The sequence below is a fragment of the Monodelphis domestica genome, chromosome 2, assembly GCF_027887165.1.
Source record: "Monodelphis domestica isolate mMonDom1 chromosome 2, mMonDom1.pri, whole genome shotgun sequence".
NCBI lineage: Eukaryota > Metazoa > Chordata > Mammalia > Didelphimorphia > Didelphidae > Monodelphis > Monodelphis domestica.
This window is the reverse complement of record NC_077228.1, coordinates 212,644,274-212,664,114: the sequence shown is the minus strand read 5'-3', so window position 1 is coordinate 212,664,114 and position 19,841 is coordinate 212,644,274. Positions and strand designations below refer to the sequence as shown.

General features: G+C 38.6%; 1 protein-coding gene across 4 annotated transcripts in view; it reads left to right on the top strand.

Moving 5' to 3' along the window:
- Window positions 1-6,924: 6,924 nt before the first annotated feature.
- The window catches only part of TMEM94 (transmembrane protein 94), a 48,284-nt gene continuing 35,367 nt past the window's right edge, over window positions 6,925-19,841 (top strand). For 2 of the 4 annotated variants that reach the window (XM_007482661.2, XM_007482660.3), the window contains exon 1: window positions 6,925-7,053. The gene's annotated coding sequence lies outside the window, so the exon portion shown is untranslated. The remainder of the gene's footprint in view (window positions 7,054-19,841) is intronic. The other 2 variants (XM_056817154.1, XM_016430656.2) reach the window with 1 other exon arrangement.

The following is a 19,841-nucleotide window of genomic DNA, read 5'->3' as shown; positions in this document are numbered from 1 at the left end:
GCAAGGAAAGACTTATTGGACTATAGGACCTAGACTAGTGGTAACTTAGTTAGGACTCATCCAATGATAAAGATACATTATTTAATCCTATGCCTTTGGACATAAACTTGATGGGACTATGAGAAATTGCATTAGGACTGAGTCCACTTTCCTCAGGGACTAAGATGGCATAAGGGCTATTTTATACCCCAAAATATTGGAGATGTGGGAAGGAGGAAGTTTTCTACTTCCATTCTTGTCCTATCCTCAAAGTAATTATTATTGGATAAAAGCTAATTGAGATTCAATGGTTAAATGGAACTGGAGAACTAATCCCTGGTGCCTAGGAGGATTTAATCCAGTAGTAGTAGAGGAGATACACACTCTAATCCTTCAAAAGTACCCCTAGAAATGTGAGGAAGAAAGATATAGCTAACCTCACTCTGAGTAAGGCCAGAGTATTGCTTACATATTTATCTATCCTAGAAGATTAAGGGATTTAAGATATAGATACACATGAGTAACTATTATTGGAAAAGGAAGTTTCTCTAGTTAGCTAACTAGAGGGAACTCTGAGCTTAGTTGATTAAGGAATATGTTGAAATTATATTAATTAACAAAAATATCTTTGGATTACCCTAGAATTAAGTATATGATTAACAAGGGGAACAAGTGGCAGGTTGAAGGATGACCTTTAAGTGAGTTCAACTTGCACTCTTTTAAAATTTTTATTTTATGTAATTAGAAAACATTTTTTAATTTTAAAAATTAATTTAAAAATTTCCCCAATTACATGTAAAAAAAGTTTCCAACATTTAAAAAAGATTTTGACCAACTTGCACTCTTAAAATGGGAGGAGTCAGCTTTCACAGCCCCACTACATAAGGTACTGGAGCAAAGTGATGAAAATTATATTTAAGGATTAGTTTGGAAATGGTTAAAATGTTTTTCATGATTTAGCAGTTAATTTCATTGAATTAGTATATAGTCATTGAAGCTGAGTAAAAGAGATCTCTGAAACAGAAAACATATAGAGAGATCAGAAAGTTGAACTTCAGTCTATATTTTTACAATCAGGGAGACTCATCTTCCTGAGTTCAAATCTGGCCTCAGACACTTAGCTGTTGGACCCTAAGCAAGTCACTCATCACTGTTTGCTTCCTCATCTATCAAATGAGCTGGAGAAGAAAACAGAAAACCAGTATCTTTGCCAAGAAAACTCCAAATGGTGTCACGAAGAGTAGGACATGAATGAACATCAACAACTATGCCATTTATTAATGGAACAGAAGGAAAAAGAGAAATTTGAATAGAAGAAAGCGTGATCTGAGAGTTTTTGGTGATATAATCAATATAGAGTATAGGCATACCTCATTTTATTGTGCTTTACAGATATTACAGGGGTTTTTTTTCCTGCAAATTGAAGATTTATGGCAATCCCATGTTTAGCAGATGTATTGGTGCCATTTTCCCAACAGCATGTGTTTCCATTGTGTTTCTATGTCATATTTCAGTAATTCTTGAAATATTTTAAACTTTTTAATTATTTTCATAGCTTTTGTGGTGATCTATGATCAGTGATCTTTGATGTTGCTACTATAATTATTTTAGGATACCTTGATCCATGCCTGAATAAGACTGTGAACTTAATAGATAAATGTTATGCTCTACTGACTGGCTGTTCCTGTCTCTCTTCCTCTCCTTGGGCTTCCATATTCATTCCCTGTGACACAACAATATTGAAGAATATTACATAAACTTAGTGACAAAACAGTGGGTGTGAAAGGATTGACTCCAATGTTGAAAGAAGTTCTACTGTGGGTAAGATGTTCTAAAATAGTACTACAGACTACAGAGAAATCTTCCATGAAAAGAACAGTCAATCAAATGGAGCAAACTCCATTATTGCTTTATTTTAAGAAATTGCCATGACTACCCCACCCCACCCTTCAGCAACCACTACCCTGATCAGTCAGTAGTCATAAATATCGAGACAAGATCCTCCACCAGCAAAAAGTTATGACTCAACGAAAGTTCAGATGATGGTTAACGTTTTTTGCAATAAAGTATTTTTAAGTTAAAGTATATACTTTGGGGGTTTTTTAGCTATAATACTATTTCACATTTAATAGACTACAATGTAGTATAAATATAATTTTTATATGAACTGGGAAGCCAAAAAATTTCTGTGACTAGCTTTATTGAGATATTCACTTTATTGGCATGGTCTGGAACTAAACCTGCAATATCTCTACCACATATGCCTGTAACTGATATTCACAGATATGTTCCCAGTATAACTGGAGCTGTCAGGGGACTCTTTTATTTCTTCTGCATTGTAATATACCCCAAGGTGAGCCAAGGCAGTTGGGGATAGAGGGGAGGGACAGTGGAACCTTTTCAAGGTCTCTGTTTTTTCTCTTCTCTCCACCACAGGAAGGTTCTGGGCTGACTTTCCCTACCCACACTTGTGTAATACCAGGAGAGTGGATAATTGCTTTGAGGCAAGCCAAATGAGAGGCTAGAGTCCTGAAGAAGCCAATAGTATTGATTCTTTTTTCTTTACTCCTATTTGCCCTTGAGATGGTGAGTTTTTTCTTTTCTTTCTCCATGCAGGGGGTAGTTGGAATGTTGGTAGTAAAGAGAGGGATTGCTGGTTCTTGCCCTTTTCATCTTCAGACCAGGAGAACAAGGGAAAGCTGGAACACACTCCAGAGATTAGTGCTTCAAAGGCAAAGAATTTGGAGCTAAAACAAGGCATCATATATGAAGACATAGTGGGACTGCTCTGGAAGCTGCTGTGAAACTTCAATCAGTTTGTGAGAAGGCAGGGAGCCATTCCAACTCAAAACATTCCCTGCTATTACTGCTTTCACTGTTCTAGAACAGGACCTGGAACTGGGCACTCAACAGTAGCATTGTTCCTCCTCCATGTACCATTCTCTTTCCATGACCATGATGCTTGAGTATTCCTCCATGAGAGGGGAACATTTATACATATGCATATATATATATATATATGTATATATATATATATATTTGCAATTCTGCTATTCTAAATCAACCTTTTTATTTGCCAAAATAAAATTGAATTCAATATAAAGCATCATAATTAAGTTAGGAAATTTCCCAGAGGTAGAGTGAAGACCCTCTAATTTTAATAATCCTGGACTCATTCAGAACTCATGTTCAGTGGGGCGGGGGTGGGGGGTGGGGGGGGTGGACATAGAGAAAATATTTAGTACATGCACCAAAGGGACCTTGATGGGGCTACTGTGCCAGTGTATTCCAGTGTAGACTGGAGTAGTAAGCTATCTGGTGAAATTATAAACTATATTCTCTTGCTGGTTAATGGTAAAGTGGCACCTTCTGTGCTACTGTAGGCTTTCAGGAGGCAGATGATGAGATAATGTCACATAGCAAATGAACTTGCTGCTACTGCTGCTACAACACTCCAAGTATCACCTGGGATAAAAAGGCACAAATCACCCTAATGTTATAGAAGTCAAGAGAGAATGTCAGACAAGAAAGGATTGATAGAGAATGTTAAATGCTACATAGATATCAAGGAAAATATGGCCTCAGATAAGACCACTGAATTTGGTATTTAAATCATTGGTGATCTTTATGGGTGCAATTTCAATTGACTAGTGGGTATAAAAGCCAGATTACTGGAGGTTGAGGAGTAAATAATGATGAAATGGAGACCCCTGGTTTGGCAGTGAAATGAAGACAAAAAATAGGGGAAGCTGAGTCAAATAAAGTAATTTTTCAAAATAGGAGGGATCTTTGATGTTTTATGGGCAGTAAGAAAAAGATCCAATGGAAACGGTAAGATTGGAGAAGAGAAGGAGAAAGGTGATAAGGAAGGAGGAAGGAGGCTAGGTCTCTCAGATGAGGTTCAAGGGGATAGAATTAAATTGGTCTTGGAAAGAAGGAAAGACATATTCCCTTGCAGTTTGGGGGGGATTGGCACAGACTCAGAGACATTTTGAAATGGAAAGAAAGGTAGTTAGCCTTGATCCTCTCAGTAAATTAGTAAGCAAAGTTACATTCAGAAAGCTAAAGAGAATTGGTTGCTTCAGGGGAAGGAAAGTTTAGAATTGCTATTATGGAGAGTACATTAGAAAATCAACAAGACAAATAAATGGATGTTAAACACCATTGAGGTTAGAGATCATTAATCTGTAGAGATGTGGTTTTAGGACTTTTTCCAGTTGTGTTCCATGACTCGAGAAATAGCAAAGAAAATATACAGTGAAACTGATCAAGACCGGGAATTGGCTCAGTGAGCTGGCTGAGGTCAAGATAACCTAGGGCGTTGGTGAGTGCAGTAGTGAAGTGGCTACAATGGATTATAACTAGATAATCCTAAAGTGGGTTATGACCACAATTTATGCAAATGATTCCCAAGACTATATATCTCTAGCTCTGACCTCTTTCCATACCTCCACTTGGATGTTCCACAAGCACCTTAAACTCACCATGTCCTCAAATAATTTTTATCCTTATTAAAAAAAAAAAGTTAAAAATATTCTTAATTTTAGACATCAGATAAAATAAATATTTCCATACAATAGATAATGAGGATGACTGAAAAATATGCTACAACGACCCTGTTTTCTTTCTTTTATCTTTTTTTTTTGGTCAATACTATTGCTAGTCTCAATTTCCTCCCCAAAATTGACAAGAGCAAAAGGGAAAAGCAAAACTCTTATAACAAATATGTATAGTAGGGCAAAATAAATACATTGGACATTTTTGAAAATGTATGTTTCATTCGCACCTTGAGGTCATTACCTTTTTGTCAGGAGGTGGGCATGGTGCTCCATTATTGGTCCTCTGAAGTAATATCTATTTCATAGATGTTACTAAGTTACTACTACTAAGTTACTAATGTTACTAAGAAGACTTTCAAAGTGGTTTTCCTTAATAATAATGTTGTTGGTGCTGTGATAGCAGCTTGTTTGCCACCTGTGGAGTGGTGGGGAGAGAAGGAAGGGGCGATTTGGATTGCAAAAGGTCAGAAAATAATGGTTAAAAAATTGTTTTTACATGTAATTGGAAAAAATAATATAAAGAATAAGTTAGTTAAAAAAGAACAACTAATAATGTTGTTAGGGCAGTTAGGTGACTCTGTGGATAGAAGATTTGGTCTCAGATACTTCCTAACTGTGTGACCCTGGGCAAGTCACTTAATCCCAGTGTCCTAGCTCTTACCACTTTTTCTGCCTTAGAACTATGATTCAATTCTAAGACAGAAGGTAAGAATTTGTAATAATAATGTCATAAAAAAATTGCTCTTCTAATTATGTTCATTTCATTCTATATCATATGTTTTCAAGTTTCCTTTGAAACAGTCCCTTTGATAGTTTCTTCTGGTAAAATAACACTGTATATACATATGTATATATATACATTTATATATACAATATATATTTATATATATACAAATTATGACCTATGAATGTAATGAAGTATTATATATATAAGTGTTATAGTATATATAATGAATCTACCCACTGCAGGTACCAACTACCCTGTCATTGCTTCTTTTGACCCACCAGAGCAACAGTTCAGGATCTCTCCCTTCAGTAAATTAATCCACCCAGTTTGGCTTTGTACCTAAAATGAGTGAAATGAAAATTTATCTAACCCACTAGATCTATGGGGCCCGATCCATGCTGCACATTCTATTCAACCATCTACCAGGAAATCAGAAAGGACCAGAATAACTCTCTAGTCCTTTGTTCCCTAACTCCTCATTCTTTCACTTGCCCATTCTCTTTCCTGCTTCTCTTGTCCTAGGGAATAGTAACTAAATCAATGCTGCTATCACCACTGGAAAGAGCATAAGGATCATCTGCTCCATGGTTTTAACTCATAATCCTATGATTCTCCCACCCAAAAGCTTTTCTATGCCCCCACTCCCCGTATGTGCTATTAGAATGTATAAACACTGGGGGCTTGCACTATATCACTTTCCTGTTTGTGTCCCCAGCACTTAGCAATAATGCCTGGCATATAACAGGCACCCAATAAAGGCTTGTATGTTCATTCATTCATGGCAATGTTTGTATATGTGGGGGAAGCGGGAGAGGCAGGAAGAAGGAAGCCCAAGGGCTGCAAGCTGATGAGAGGGGAAGTTTGGCAAAGATTTCTAGCCTATATCCTATAGTCCCAAATTAGCATTCCATGTCCAGTCCGTGCCTGGATGTCTAGTTCCTTCAGGTTCAGCTCATATACCACTTCCTATGATAAAGCCTTTCTTGATTCAATCCAACCAGTTGTTGGTGCTGTCTCTATCCTACTTCAAATTATGTCGTATTTAACTAATTATATTTTATTTAACTAATCATCACACATTTGCATCTCCCAGGAGAATGTAAGCTCTTTGAGAGTTGGGACGGTTGGTTTTCTTTGTATCCCGAGGGCAGTGATTTTTGCACAGCTGTGTCTTCGGAGCAGGGCCTAGAACATTCTCCAGAGCTGAGCCTTGCACAACAGACGTTAGCAGAATTGAATATATAATAAGATGGGGGAACTGGCGGGAGATGCTAATAAATTTATGACTCTGTTGGGTTTCTCAATGCAAGGAAGGGACTCTTTTCTCCTTTTGGGGCAAGGACAGGGAGAAGAGGAAGGACTATTCTCTTTGCCCCGGGGCTAAAGAGCTTCTACGTCCCGCACCCCGCCTCAAGGTGTGGGCTGCCAGTCAGTCTTCAACCAAGAATGTACTTTTCTCTCTCCCTCAGGTGTCGCTACGAACCCAGAGGTCTGTCCCCACCCCCGCTCCAGCTTAAAAGGGCGGAAATAACTTCAGCCCCTCTCACAGAAGAACCAATGAGATCTCAGGAAACTGCCGCCACCCTAGTCTCTAACCAATACAATCACGAAACGCTTCCTAGTCTGCCGGCATCTCCGTAATCGCAACGATGAGGAGGAGGGGTTTTCCCTTTAGTATTGCCAGGACCATAGATGGCGGCAGCCCTAGGTGGAGGGAAGGTGAAGTAAGGGAGTGGGGTTAGGGGGCGAGGACTTTGGCGAGAGGAGAACAGGACCCTCGAGGGCCTGGTAAGTACCAGAAGGCCAGAGACCGGTCCGTGGGGAGGAGCAGTCTGGTTCAGGGCTGACCCTCCCCCCCCCTCCATCCCCTTCCTCCTTTGGCCAAGACCAGGGGAGTCTGGGGTCTGCACCTGGGACTTTGGGCCTGGTCTGGGGGTCGTCTCGGGAGAGAAGTGGAATGAATGGAAGGGGCTGGCCTTTGCCTCTCGGCTCTTTTTCCTTTCCAGGATTATTCCCTTCCCTCAGGGCCCCTACCCCCAGGCTTCCTTCCTGGTGGGGTCCAGCTGGTCAGGAATCCCTCCCCACCTCCCCCATAAACACGTACACAAAGGGCGGGCCCTGGTGGGAGTCCTCATCCAGTGCCTCAGGTTTACCATGCATGGGCTCTGACCCTGAGCTTTTCAGCTCTGATGTTGTAATATATATTTATAGTCCCTGGGGGAGTCCCAAGGCCAAGCCAAATATCAGTCCACTCCCCCTTCTCCAACCAGCTCCCCACCACTTCTCCCTAGCTCAGCTGTTGCCTGGGAGTAGGACTTCAGCCTTTATGCCCGACCAATCTCCACCCCCCCCCCACACCCACCCCGCAAGCTTCTGCACCTGCTCTGTTTTCCTGGGAGCGGATGAGCTGCTCAGCTTTGTTCCCTGGACTTTCATAAACTTACTTTGCGGTTGATTCAGTTCTGAAGTTTGGCCACTCAGTCAAGTCAGTCAGTGAGCACTTAAGTTTCTACAACGAGGCCCTGTGGTAAGCTTTGTGGATACAAAGAAAGAAAGGGGGGAAAAAGGACCCTGCCTTCAATGAGCTCTCACTCTAATTGGGGGAGATCATATGCAAACAACTCCACACAAATAAACTATATATGGAATAAATTAGAGATGATAATATCAGAGGGAAAATCTGGATTTAAACTGTAGCCAGGAGGTCTAGGAGGAAGAGTTCCAGGCACAAGGGGAAAGGGTCTCATACTCTGGTCTTGGTTGAGAAGATAGGTATAATAATAACTATTCCCACCTTCTCCTCAGGCAACAATTTGAATTCTATAGTTCCCATCTAGTAAAACCAAAAGGGTCAGGGTTTTTTTGTTGCTGTTCTCTGCAGTTCAAATGGTTCACTCATTCTTATCTCACTAGTAAACAATAACAGCTACTATTTATACAGCATTCTAAAGTTGGAAGAACATTTTGTATATACCACCTCGCAAGAGTAGATTTGTATTCTCAATCTAGTCTTCTTTTCACTGCCTTGTATATTTTAATTGGCCTTACCTACACCACACCTTTTATTAGTCTGGTCATATCTTCCTGTTATCCCTTCCTCCCCCCTCTAGTTATAGTGCTCTGTTTTCCTTCTTGGTAGGTGTTTGTTTATGCACAGATGTGAAAATGATCACTCAGCAGTTCTTTTACACCTTTCTTCAAGAAATTCAATTTTAAAGACTCCATTGAATTTATTCTGTGGGTACTCCTAGAAGAAACATATTCTGGCATTTTGTAGATGAGATTGAAGGATAGATATGTAAAGGAACTTATCTGTCTCACTTGTGAGCAGTCTGAAAGAGAATCCAAAAGTTTAGATTTCCCCACTAGAACAATGGTTCTCAAAGAATTTAAGGATCTTCCAGTTGATCTATAGTTAGTCTCTAGTAACATCTTTAACATGATCCATATATTTCCCACAGTTTTTGGCAGGAATGCATGGTAGAAGCAGTGGCTTAATCAAAAATCAACAAAAAACATCACCAAAATCTATTAATTACCCTTAATTTTGGTGAAAGGGTGTTTTTTTGTTTGTTTTTTAAAAGGAAAGCAAGTAGGACTGGTGGTCTTTTACCTTAATGAAATGATTCATCGTCTGAAAAAGTTGAAATCCTTCCATATTTTGCCTGGATCTGTGATTTCATTGGATTGATACCTTCTTCTAGCAAAACAGATGAGTACTTTTCTAAGGCAGTCAGAAATTCAGAGCTAGCCTGTGGTCACACAATTACAGACAGTTCTTGCTTAGTTTAAGTGGAACATTCCACAGATCTGTCCATAAAGCAATTTTTACATAATTTGAATTCATCCCTACCCACCCACATCTCAGCCTATATAGGAATTAAATTTTAATGGTTTGACTAAAATATATGAAGATTATAAGTAATAATGGTGGTTGCCAATTCAAAATAATATGGCTCAAAGTAAAAATGACTTTAATAGCTTTTATTTACAACAGAAGTGGAAAGGGTGAAAGCAGAGGAATACAAAAGGGTAGAGAAAACATTAGCCTATCTAACTAAATGATGCCATAATGCTCTGGTGCTCAACTCAGCCAGTACTTATTGACCTTCAACCAGAATTAAACTCTCTCCAGAAGACAGGAAGGGAAAGCCAGCTATCCACTCACCCAGGTTCCCTCCAAGAGGCAGGTCAAGATGATGATTTGAGCTGAAGGTGACTCCTGAGGCTGACTTTCTTTGTTGAGTGGACTTTCTTCTTGAAGTCCAATTCCTTCTTCAAGTCAGCTTCCTTCTTGGAGTTGACTTTTCTAGCCCCAGAAATTCAGGGCCTTTTCTAGTGACTTTTTGTCCCTTTCCCTTTTTATAAGGACCAATCACAGCTTCCAAATTGCCCTGATTGTGGGAACCACTTCTCACCTTCTGGAGAGACGAATACTCTATCAAAAGAGTTCACAGATTCCTGGCTTGATTGAGTTGAAATGGTGGAGAGATCCTCCACCTAGGGCTAAGTAGGGTGTTCAAGCTTTTGTAGATTCAATTCAAAAGTAGACAAAGGAGAGTTAATCCTGTCTTCACAATCTAGTGAGGTACTATGTAGGGGTACTTAAATTTTTGTTAACCAAGTGTTAACTCTGAATATACAAAGAGAACAAAGAATTCCCTTTTCACACCTATATAACAAAGTCATACACAAAATAATACCTTACCATAAGATATAAAATGTACTAAAATGCAGACATTAAATAATAAGCAGAATTATGAAATGAAAAGTAAAGTTAATGATAAAGTATACACAGTACAATACAGTAAAGTTAACCTAGGCTTTCCTTATGTTATCCCTTTCCCACTCATTGCACCTGGTCTTTATCATTACAGGTTGACTATACTGTTTTTTTTTTAATGAAGCTATCAAGAGATATTTGGACAGTGGCTCTCTTTTTTTCCCTTCATATATCTGATAATAGCAACCAATATTTGGTTGCTCAACTAATCTTTGAACTTTTAAAAATCTCAAAAGTATTTGGATCCAATACAAGAAAAAAAATTCACTCAAATGATAAAATGCTTTTGCCAATTGTTTTCATTGTCATAAACCTTTTAGGTTTGATGTTGGTTCCAAAACTTCCCTTTTTTCTTCTGTAGATCAGGGCAGTCAGGTTCTCCTTGGATAGTTCTCCATAAGACTCAATCAGCTCCTCTACATCATTCTTATCTACTTCTAATTCCAATTCTTATGCTAATTTTACAATCTCATTACCTACTTCTTTGAATGTTTCATCTTTGTCAAATACAGGAAAATCAGGAATGAATGAACTATGAGCACATTTTTTTCCAAACTCTTTTCATACATATTTTTGTTATATCTTCCCATGTCCTAGTAATATTCCAGATTGCATTTTAAAGTTGACTTCTAGAATTCTCTCAATGTCAATTTTTTATCTGTATCCAAAACTGCAGTTGCCTGGGTATGTAGCAATCACTTCCTCATCCCTAGGTCATAATAATGAGGTAGTCTGGGGGGAAGGTAGATTCCATATTTTCATGAAAACTATCCAGATAGGTAGAATTTCCTGGGGCATTATCCAAAATAAGTAGAATTTTGAAAGGAATGCCATTATCTTTGTTCAAAGATGATAAGGGGTATCCTGTGCTTTAGGAATAACAGAATAACCTGTAGTGTGGCCTTGTAGCTGCCTTTCAATGCCCTGGGTTTTTCTGAGTCACCAGTCTCAGAAGATGCACTAAAAGATGTTTTAATTTTCAAGTCCCAGATTCATTCTCTCCAAGCAGAAGATTAACTATTTTTCAAAGCTTTATGCCCAGACATTGGCTTTCCTCCAAGATATAGGTTTAAGATGACATTTTTTGATACCATAGGCTGGTTTCATCTACATTAAAGATTTCCTTTGGCCAACAGGGAACTTTGGCTATTATCTTCATAATTAGTATTATTTTAAAACCTTTATCTTTCAGAATCAATACAGGTTCCAAAAATCAGTATCTTCCATCTTAGAACCAACATTAGTTCCAAGACAGAAGATCAGTAAGGGTTAAGCAATGGGGTTTAAGTGACTTACCTAGGGTTTGCACAACTAGGAAGTGTCTGAGGTTAGATTTGAACCCAGGACCTCCCACCTCTGGCTTGGCTCTCACTGAGCCACCTAGCTGAGCCACACCTATTTTTTTTTTTTTTAGAAACTCTCGGAATTTCTTTGCTGCTTCAGTATCTGTACTGGCAGCATTTCCTGACATTTACATATGAAAGCCTGCACTAAATCATGCAAACCAACCACTGCTTGCTTTGCTTGATGTAAATACCTGTGTTCCTTTAGGGGATTTTACCTTTAAAGAGGCTTCAAACCTTGGCTTGAATTGTCATCAAGCTTAAAGGAAGAGTTTTCTGAGTCTGGCCTTCTATCCACATAGTTAATAGTTTCTCCATCTCTAGAATAGCACCTCATTATTTCGACAGATATCTTCATGCAAGCCTTGCCTTTTGTGTTCTCCTTTATCCTGGCTGCATCCCTCACTATGAGGTTCACAATCGACACAGCAAAATTAAGTTCATCTATAATCATTTTTGTCGTCCTTCATATTTTCTAATTTTTTTTCTTTCTTTTTGTAAAAACCCTTATCTTCCAGCTTAGAATAAATACTGTGGATTCATTCTAAGGGGGAAGAGTGATGTGGGCTAGGCAATAGTGGTTAAGTGACTTGCCCAGGGTCACACAGTGAAGAAGTGTCTGAATTCAGATTTGAACACAGGACCTTCCATCTCTAGACCTGGCTCTCAGTCCACTGATCTACCATGCTGTCCCCTATTTTCATTTTTATTTCTAAGTCTATTGACTTATGTTTATAAGATGGTTCATTTTTGCCCTCAAAAGAACATTTGCTGCCAGTCATGGTGAAAGTGTATGGGTCACTCTTGAACACAGGTCACTTGTTGTCTGTAGACACACAGGAACAGATTTTGATATCCTTCTCAGCTTCCCACCAGCATTTATGCCCTCCTCATCATATAGCAGCTTTTCATCCAGCTTCTGTTTTACGTAAGAAATTTTGTGGATTTTCTTTTGGAATCTGAATTTCTTTCAGAATTCATTATGAAAAATTGAATTTGGAGCAGCTAGGTAGCTCAGTGGATAGAGAGCCAGGCCTAGAGGGAGAAGGCCCTGGGTTCAAATCCTGTGTTACCTGGGCAAGTCACTTAACCCCAACTGCCTAGCCTCTTACAACTCTTCTAAAAGGTAAGGGTTTAAAAAGAAAAGGAAAAGTTGAATTTGCATAATGCAAACTTACATAATGTGAGAACCCTCTGTAGAATTGTGTCAGAATCAGGACATGAGCCCAGTCGATCAACCAGCATTTATTAAGCATATATGCCACAATACTCTACTAGAGATACAAAGAAATTTTTGAATTTTCTTCTACAGTTCACATGTGACCCCTGAGAAATCTCTATGTATCTATCTATGCTTCAGTTTCATCTGCAAAACACTAGAGTATCTCTTTTCACAAGTGAACTAGACCTTGCCATCATGGAACTTACATTCATTTCAGGAGAGACAGCATTTATATATACTCTATTGACTCGCTCTAGTCAGCATCCTGGCTGTTTCTTGATCATTAGATGGTTGATAGTAAATGGCAGTGTAAGAACTTCTAGGGGTCAGCTAGCTAGGTAGCACAGCACAGATAGAGCCCCAGGGATTGTAAGGGTCTGGGTTTAAAGCTGGTCTCCAATGGACTTCCTAGCTCCGTGGCCCTGGGCAGTGTGAACGAGTATCTCTATGCGTATGTATAGCTAGGTTCTGATCAGTACAGATGATGATGAATCCTCCTATGTTGACACATTATTCAAATTGGCACTGCATATTTCCACTGGGCTGTAACCAATTGCCATATTTTACATAATGGTAATTTTGAATAGTGTGAATTCAAATATATGCAGCCACTTCAGAGGATTCTTTGTATCTAACAAAATAAATACAAGGTTATTTTTTGAAGGGGAGGCACTAGCAGCTTGGGGGAGTGTGTGGGTGGAGAGGAGAGGTGGGAGTTATGGAGAGGACAGACAGTCCCCTGTCTGGAAATGGAGTTTCATGTATAGGGAACAGTAAGCAGTACAGTTTTGCTGGACTATAAGAGCCCTTGGAGGAGAATAATGTGTAATAACGTTGGAAAGGTCAGTGGGGATCAGATTGCGCAGTGCTTTCAATGCCAAATAGAAGCGTTTATATTTGATTCTGAAGGCTGCAGGCAGCCACTGGAGTTTTTTCGAATAGTGTAGTGACCTGTCAGATTTGTGCTTTAGCACAGCTACTTTGGCAGCAGGGTGGAGGATTGATTGGAATGTGGAGATACCAGAGATAGGGAAACCAATTAAGCTTGGCAGTTGGCCCAGTTAGAGGTGATGAGGGCCTGAACTAGGGTAGTAGCCATATTTAAAGTGGAATTCTCAAGAGACAGTTTTTCTAAATTTTAAATTAATTTATTAATTGACCATCTAAGACATTTTAATCTGGTCCTTGTCTCCACCATCCCCCCAAAAAAGGCCCTCATTCTTCTGGCACTTGCAGACTCACTACCTCAGTCTCCTGGACATCCTAAGACATCTCTGACTGGTAAATAGCAAGTGAGGAGGTGGACTTAGAGACCTCAACTCCTTCCTTACTTCATTACAATACACCTGTGTCCTTGGTGGGACCCAGAAGACACTGCCAGCACATTCTGGCTCAACCACTGAACTTTAAGTTAGTTCAATGTGGTGCTCAGCCCACTCTTAATTAGGGTTCACCTGGGCTGGTCAGCCCTGCCTTTAACCTTTTTATCCTTAATAAAAACAAAAAATCCCAAAGCATTTTCATAGCCTGGGGGAGAAACTGGGTGTAGCTTCAGTTCAGAGTGGGGGGGGGGACTAAAGGGAAAATGATTTCACAAAAACATCTCAATTCAATATTAATTTTTCGCAGGTAGGTAAGTAGAAAGGACTGGTTTGCCTTCTTGATTCCCCCTGATGGCCTCTCTCCCTAACTACCTTGTGTTTAATTACTATGTATTTATTTTGTATTTATTCCATATCTACTTAGACATGTACATACAATAGAATATCTTTAAGAGGAGGGATTGTTTCACTTTTTGTCTTTGTATCCCCAGTGTGTAGCACAGTGCTCAGCACCTAGTAGGTCCTTAATAGATGCTTGTTTATTGACTTAACAGTTTCAAGAGATGTGCAGGAGGGAACATATTGACCCTCAAAGCACTATGCTATTCTGTCCCTTGAAATAATAATATCCGATATTTTATAGATGACTCTAAGGTTTAGGAAACAGTTTATGTTCCTATGATTTTCGTAACTGTGTAAGGTGCTATCAGGTTTTATTATTCCTTTGTGGATAATGAAGCTGAGGCTCAAAGAGAGTAACTTGCCCAAGATCATACTGCCAATAAGTATCTGAGGGGAGATTTGAACTCAGTGAGCTTGTTTTCTTGTCTATAAAATGAAGGAATAGGACTAGATGAGAGGTGTCACACATGACTGTATATGGAAGCACTCCTAAGTGAGGCCAAAACCAGGTTAAAAATGCAAGTGGAAACATTTAGGAAAATGAATAAAAAATGATACTATATAGATACTGTTACATTTTAAAACTAAGTCAACTCTGTCACCTGCAAATCTCCTTATATACAGTTTAATAGCCTCTGTTTCTAGGTGAGTTGATGCCACTGGACTAGATGATCCCTAAGGTCCCTTCAGGTATAAATTATATTATTTTGTGAAGAGGTTATTTTTTTTTTTGACCTGACCTGGAATTTCAATGGTGTGGGGAATACCCAGTGAAGAAAACTCCCTCTGCTTGAAATTTGATTGTCTAGGGGGCTTGTCCAATGGGCAGAAACACAGCCAATGTGTGGCAGAGGCAGCATTTGAACCTCAAATTCTAAAATCACATTTATTTAGGCTACTATAAAAGCTTTCATTTTTCCCATTAAATCTTCTACCAGAACTAGGACCAGGAAAATTGAGAGGTGTTAATGAGGGGTAAAGTGGTCTCCTCCCCTATTCTCCTATAACCCCTGAATAAATAAGAGCTGGTCATGCTTGAGGCCCACCTTCCTTGTAGTGAGTTGGGTAAAGAGAGACTACAGACCCAGAGAACTAGGGTCAGGCAATAGAGGGAGAGAAAGGAGAAAGCACTTTATATTTCTATTTTGAGCAGTTGCTGGGGAGTGGCAGACTGGGGTGCTCAGAATCACTCTTCTGGAAAGCTTAACTCCTGCACAGCTAATGACAAGCAAAAGTGGCAGTCTGAATGTCCTCCCTCCCCTCCCCATGGTCTCCTCCCTAGAGATAGACTTAGGAAAGAATTTGTGTGGGGAAAGAAGGGAGCACTCAAGTAAAGGTTCTGCAAATCAAAGGCTTTCTTTAACCCAGCGTTTTGAGTCCAGCAGTGGACCCTGGAAGAATGAAGCTATTGCCAGTGATACATTTTTGCTTCCAACTTTACAACTCTTGTTGGGGGTCGACAATGAGCAGGCAGAAGCAGCCTGTCATCTTTCCGTTAAGCAGGGCAGATTGAAGCAGAAATGTGTTTTTCCTCCAAATGAAGCCATTGTGTATGCCAGAGTATATAGTTTTTTGTCATCAGAGCCCTCTAATGGCTTCAGGTCAACTGGCTCCTAGTAGAGCTGCCTAGGACAGTCGTAAATGGTGCTGGTTCCCTGCCATGACAAGGGTAAGAGTCACATTTACACCTAGGTTGAATCTCAAGGTGGAAATGTCTATTCAAGGTAGAAATTCATATTTGACGTGCCCTTGTATCAGCCCAGTGGAGGAGGCTGCTATCTTTGTATCTTACCTTCTGTCTTAGTATCAGTTCTAACACAGAAGAACAGCAAGGGCTAGGTAATTGGGAATCAGTGACTTGCCCAGGGTCACAGACCTAGGAAGTATCTGAGGCCAGATTGGCTGCTATAGAGGTCTAATGGCATAGTCTAAGCCACTTAACCTCAGTGTCTTCTATAAGTGGAGTTAATGGTATCAGCCTTCCTGAGTAAGAAGAATGATGTTGGAAAAGGACTTGGGAAAGAATTAGTACTAGAGATAATGGAAGGACATATATTTTTCTCACAAATAGAAAGCCATTCCCCTCTATTCCCTGCCAACCTCCCCCCATATCATTATTTCCATTTTGCAGAGGAGGAAACTGAATTTGAGAGAGATGGAATGATTTGTCCTTGATCACACAGCTGATAAATATTAGATCTGGATCTTCAACCCAGGATGTCTTGCTCCAAGTTTAACATCCTTTCTTACTAACTACACTACTTTAAATAGATTTTGCAGTTGAGGACTGACCCTAAGGCCAAGAAGCTGTTTGTAGCCAAGTAACAAACAGAGTGAGAAGGCTGTGACTGATTCAGAACTGGAAGCTGCCCATGTTCTGATGCAAGGTCTTCTGGCTATCAGTAGCACCCTTACTGAGATTTTGTTAAAAGGAATTTAAAAAGACAGTGGATTATTCAATTCTGTTTCCCCCAAACACCTTTTTGGCTCTCTGTTCCTCCAAATTACTTTCTGTAAGGACTAACATATGGTTCTATTCCTATACGTAGCCACAAGAAACATCTCCCCCTTCTTTTCTTGTTTTTTTGTGACCTTTAAAAAATTCTGAATTTAACAAACACCACAATGAAGACTATGAGAAGATTATATATGAAATAATAAATCTATTCTCTGTTGCTTACTTTTTAAAAGTATGTAATAAATTCAATAAGTTACTCTTATAGCTGTCCTACTTATTTGCTCTTCCTTCTAAACTTCTGTTTTCTAAGCACTTAAAAAAATAACCTTTTTTTCATTTTCTTTTTGTTGGCATTACTATTGCTCTTTTCCTCAAACAGCCCTTACATTAAAAACAAGAATAATAGAGAAGTAGCTTTTGTAACAAATAAACGTAGTCAAGAAAAACAAATTCTTACTCTAGCCACATCCCAAAATGAGTCTCCTTCCTACATCTTCACTCCACCACCCTTGTCCACAGATGGGTAACCTGCTTTATAATGGGCCCTCTGGGGATATGGTTAGTCATTGCTTTGACCAGAGTTCTTAAACTTTTCAAAATTGGTTTCCCTTATCATGGTGCTATTTTATAAATTCTTCACTTGATTTGCTTACTTCACCAAGCATCAATTTATGTCTTCCCATGATTCTCAGAAATCGTCTATTTCCTCATTTCTTACTGGTCAGTAATAATTTCATTATACCCAGGGTGTGTAATTAGTTCAATAGCTTCCTAATTTTCCTTTTCCCTCCCTCCTTTTTGGTATCCAAAGCTGAAGTTTTTGCTTTTGATTATTCTCTCCCTGGTATTATCCTTCTTAATCTCTCTACATCCCCCATACCCATCCTCACCTGTTTCTCTATTGAGTTTAATATATTTTTGTACCTAATTCTCTGTGTGTGTGTAAAGTATGTTTACTCCTCTTTTGACAGTGCTATATAATCGAGGTTCATCAGATTTCCCCACTCTCTCTAAGCTAACCCTCTTCTCATGCATCTTAATTATGAGAAACAATACATTCCAACTCTTTGCTATATTAATGCTTTATCCTCACTATAAAACTCTTTATAACAGCCAATCCACCCCAGGGCCTTTGTCTTATTTAATTTCCTCAACCCTTTGAAGAGTTTTTTGTTTTTAGGTTGGGAAAATTGGAGTTATTTATTTATTTTTCATTTCTTTTTCAGCTAAGCAACATTTATTTTCTCTCACTCCTACCACAACACAGTTCTTGAGAAAACCAAATCCTTTGTAACAAATATGCATAGTAAAACAAGACAAAATTCCAACATTGATCAGGTCCAAAAATCTATTTTATTCTACACAACCTCTCTATGAGGAGTTGGGTAGCATTTGTCTCTGGTGCTCTGGAACCATGATCCATTCTGGAACCATCAAAACTGTTTGTTTTTGCAATGTTGTTATTATTTAATAAATCATTCTCCTGGTTCTTGTTTCTTTGTATCATTTCTTATTAATCTTGCCAGATTTCTTTTTTTTTGTCCTTTTTGAATACATTCCGAAGGGATACTTTCTCTTCCTTTTTGAATCATCATATAATCTCTTCCAATTGCTCCAATTGCTATAAATTCACCTTTCTCTGGCTGTCTTGATTCCTTTGTTTTTATTTCAGAGTTCTAATTCAGCTCTGTTCTTTTCGACAGATGTGCTTGAAAGACTTTGTTTCATTAAAAGTCTTTTTTTTTTTCTCCTAGGACAAATTATACTTGTTATGGGCTTATATCTTTTGTCTTTTCTTATTTTATACTACAAGATCTCAAGGTTTGGTAGAAGCTTCCAGATCTTATGTAATCCTGACTGCTTGGTTTTCTAACTCTTCCTTTCTAGATACTTGCTAGTATATTTTTTCCCTTGTTATGGAAGTCCCCAATTTTGGCTTAGATGTTTTGGGGACTTTTCCCCAGAGGATTCCTTTTAGGAGGTGATTAGAAGATTCGTTCTAGTTCTCTTTCCCTTGCATTCTAGTTCTAGGTTCTAATAGCTCTGGACAATTTTCATTTATGATTTGTTGGAAAATAGTGTTGAATTTAAAAAAATTATTTTTAGAGAATCCAGTGATTCCTAGTGATTCCCCTTAATCTGTTTTATATTTATTTTGAATTTATTTTTTTATTTTAATTAATTTTTTTATTTTAAATTTATTTATTTTAATTTATTTTTAATATCAAACATTTTTCTTTTCCCCATTTAAAAAATCTTTTTATTTTATTCTTATATTTCTTAGTTTCATGAAGTTGATTTTTTAATTCTAGTTTCATTACTATATTCTCTTCTACATTACTTAATTCTCTTTCCATTTCTTTTCTGCTGAGCTCTCATTTAATTTTTTTATCTTTCACTAAATTTCTGCTAGGTATTCCTAGAATCCCCAGATAGCCTTATCAGAAAATCCATTTTTTCCTTTGAGGCTCTCCTTGCAGTTATTGAGTTATTCCCTTTTGGGCTGTCTTTTGGGGTATTTGGATTGATATTTATTCTTTATAGTAATTGGTGTCTTCTTTTTACTTGTTTTCAACCACAGTTCCTGAATTTGGATTTTGTACTAGAGTCAGGCTGGTTTTGAATTTTGAATTTCCACCCACCTTGGGGCTTTCTCAAAGGAGCCCCTACACATCTTGTTCTCTCTGTTTACAGAACTTTATGGGCTACATGAATTTCTGGTTGTGTTGGGAGGTTTCCCTCTTGTTTGCTGGCCTGGCTATCCTACTGCCTGTAGGCTTTTGGCTGACTTTTTGAGCAATTCTGGGATAGATGAAGTCACTCACTGTAGTTATTCATTGAATTTCTTGATCATTATTTGGTCTTATGTTATTTTTAGGTTTTTGTTAGAGTAGGTGTGTGGGAGTTGGGCTGCTTGCCTCCTGAAATCCTTCCCTCTTTCTTTCTTTTTCAGCTTCCATCAGACTAGTCTAAAATCCTCATTATCCCAAACTAGAATTACTGTAGTAACTTTTTAACTGGTCTCTCTACTGGAGATACCACTGTG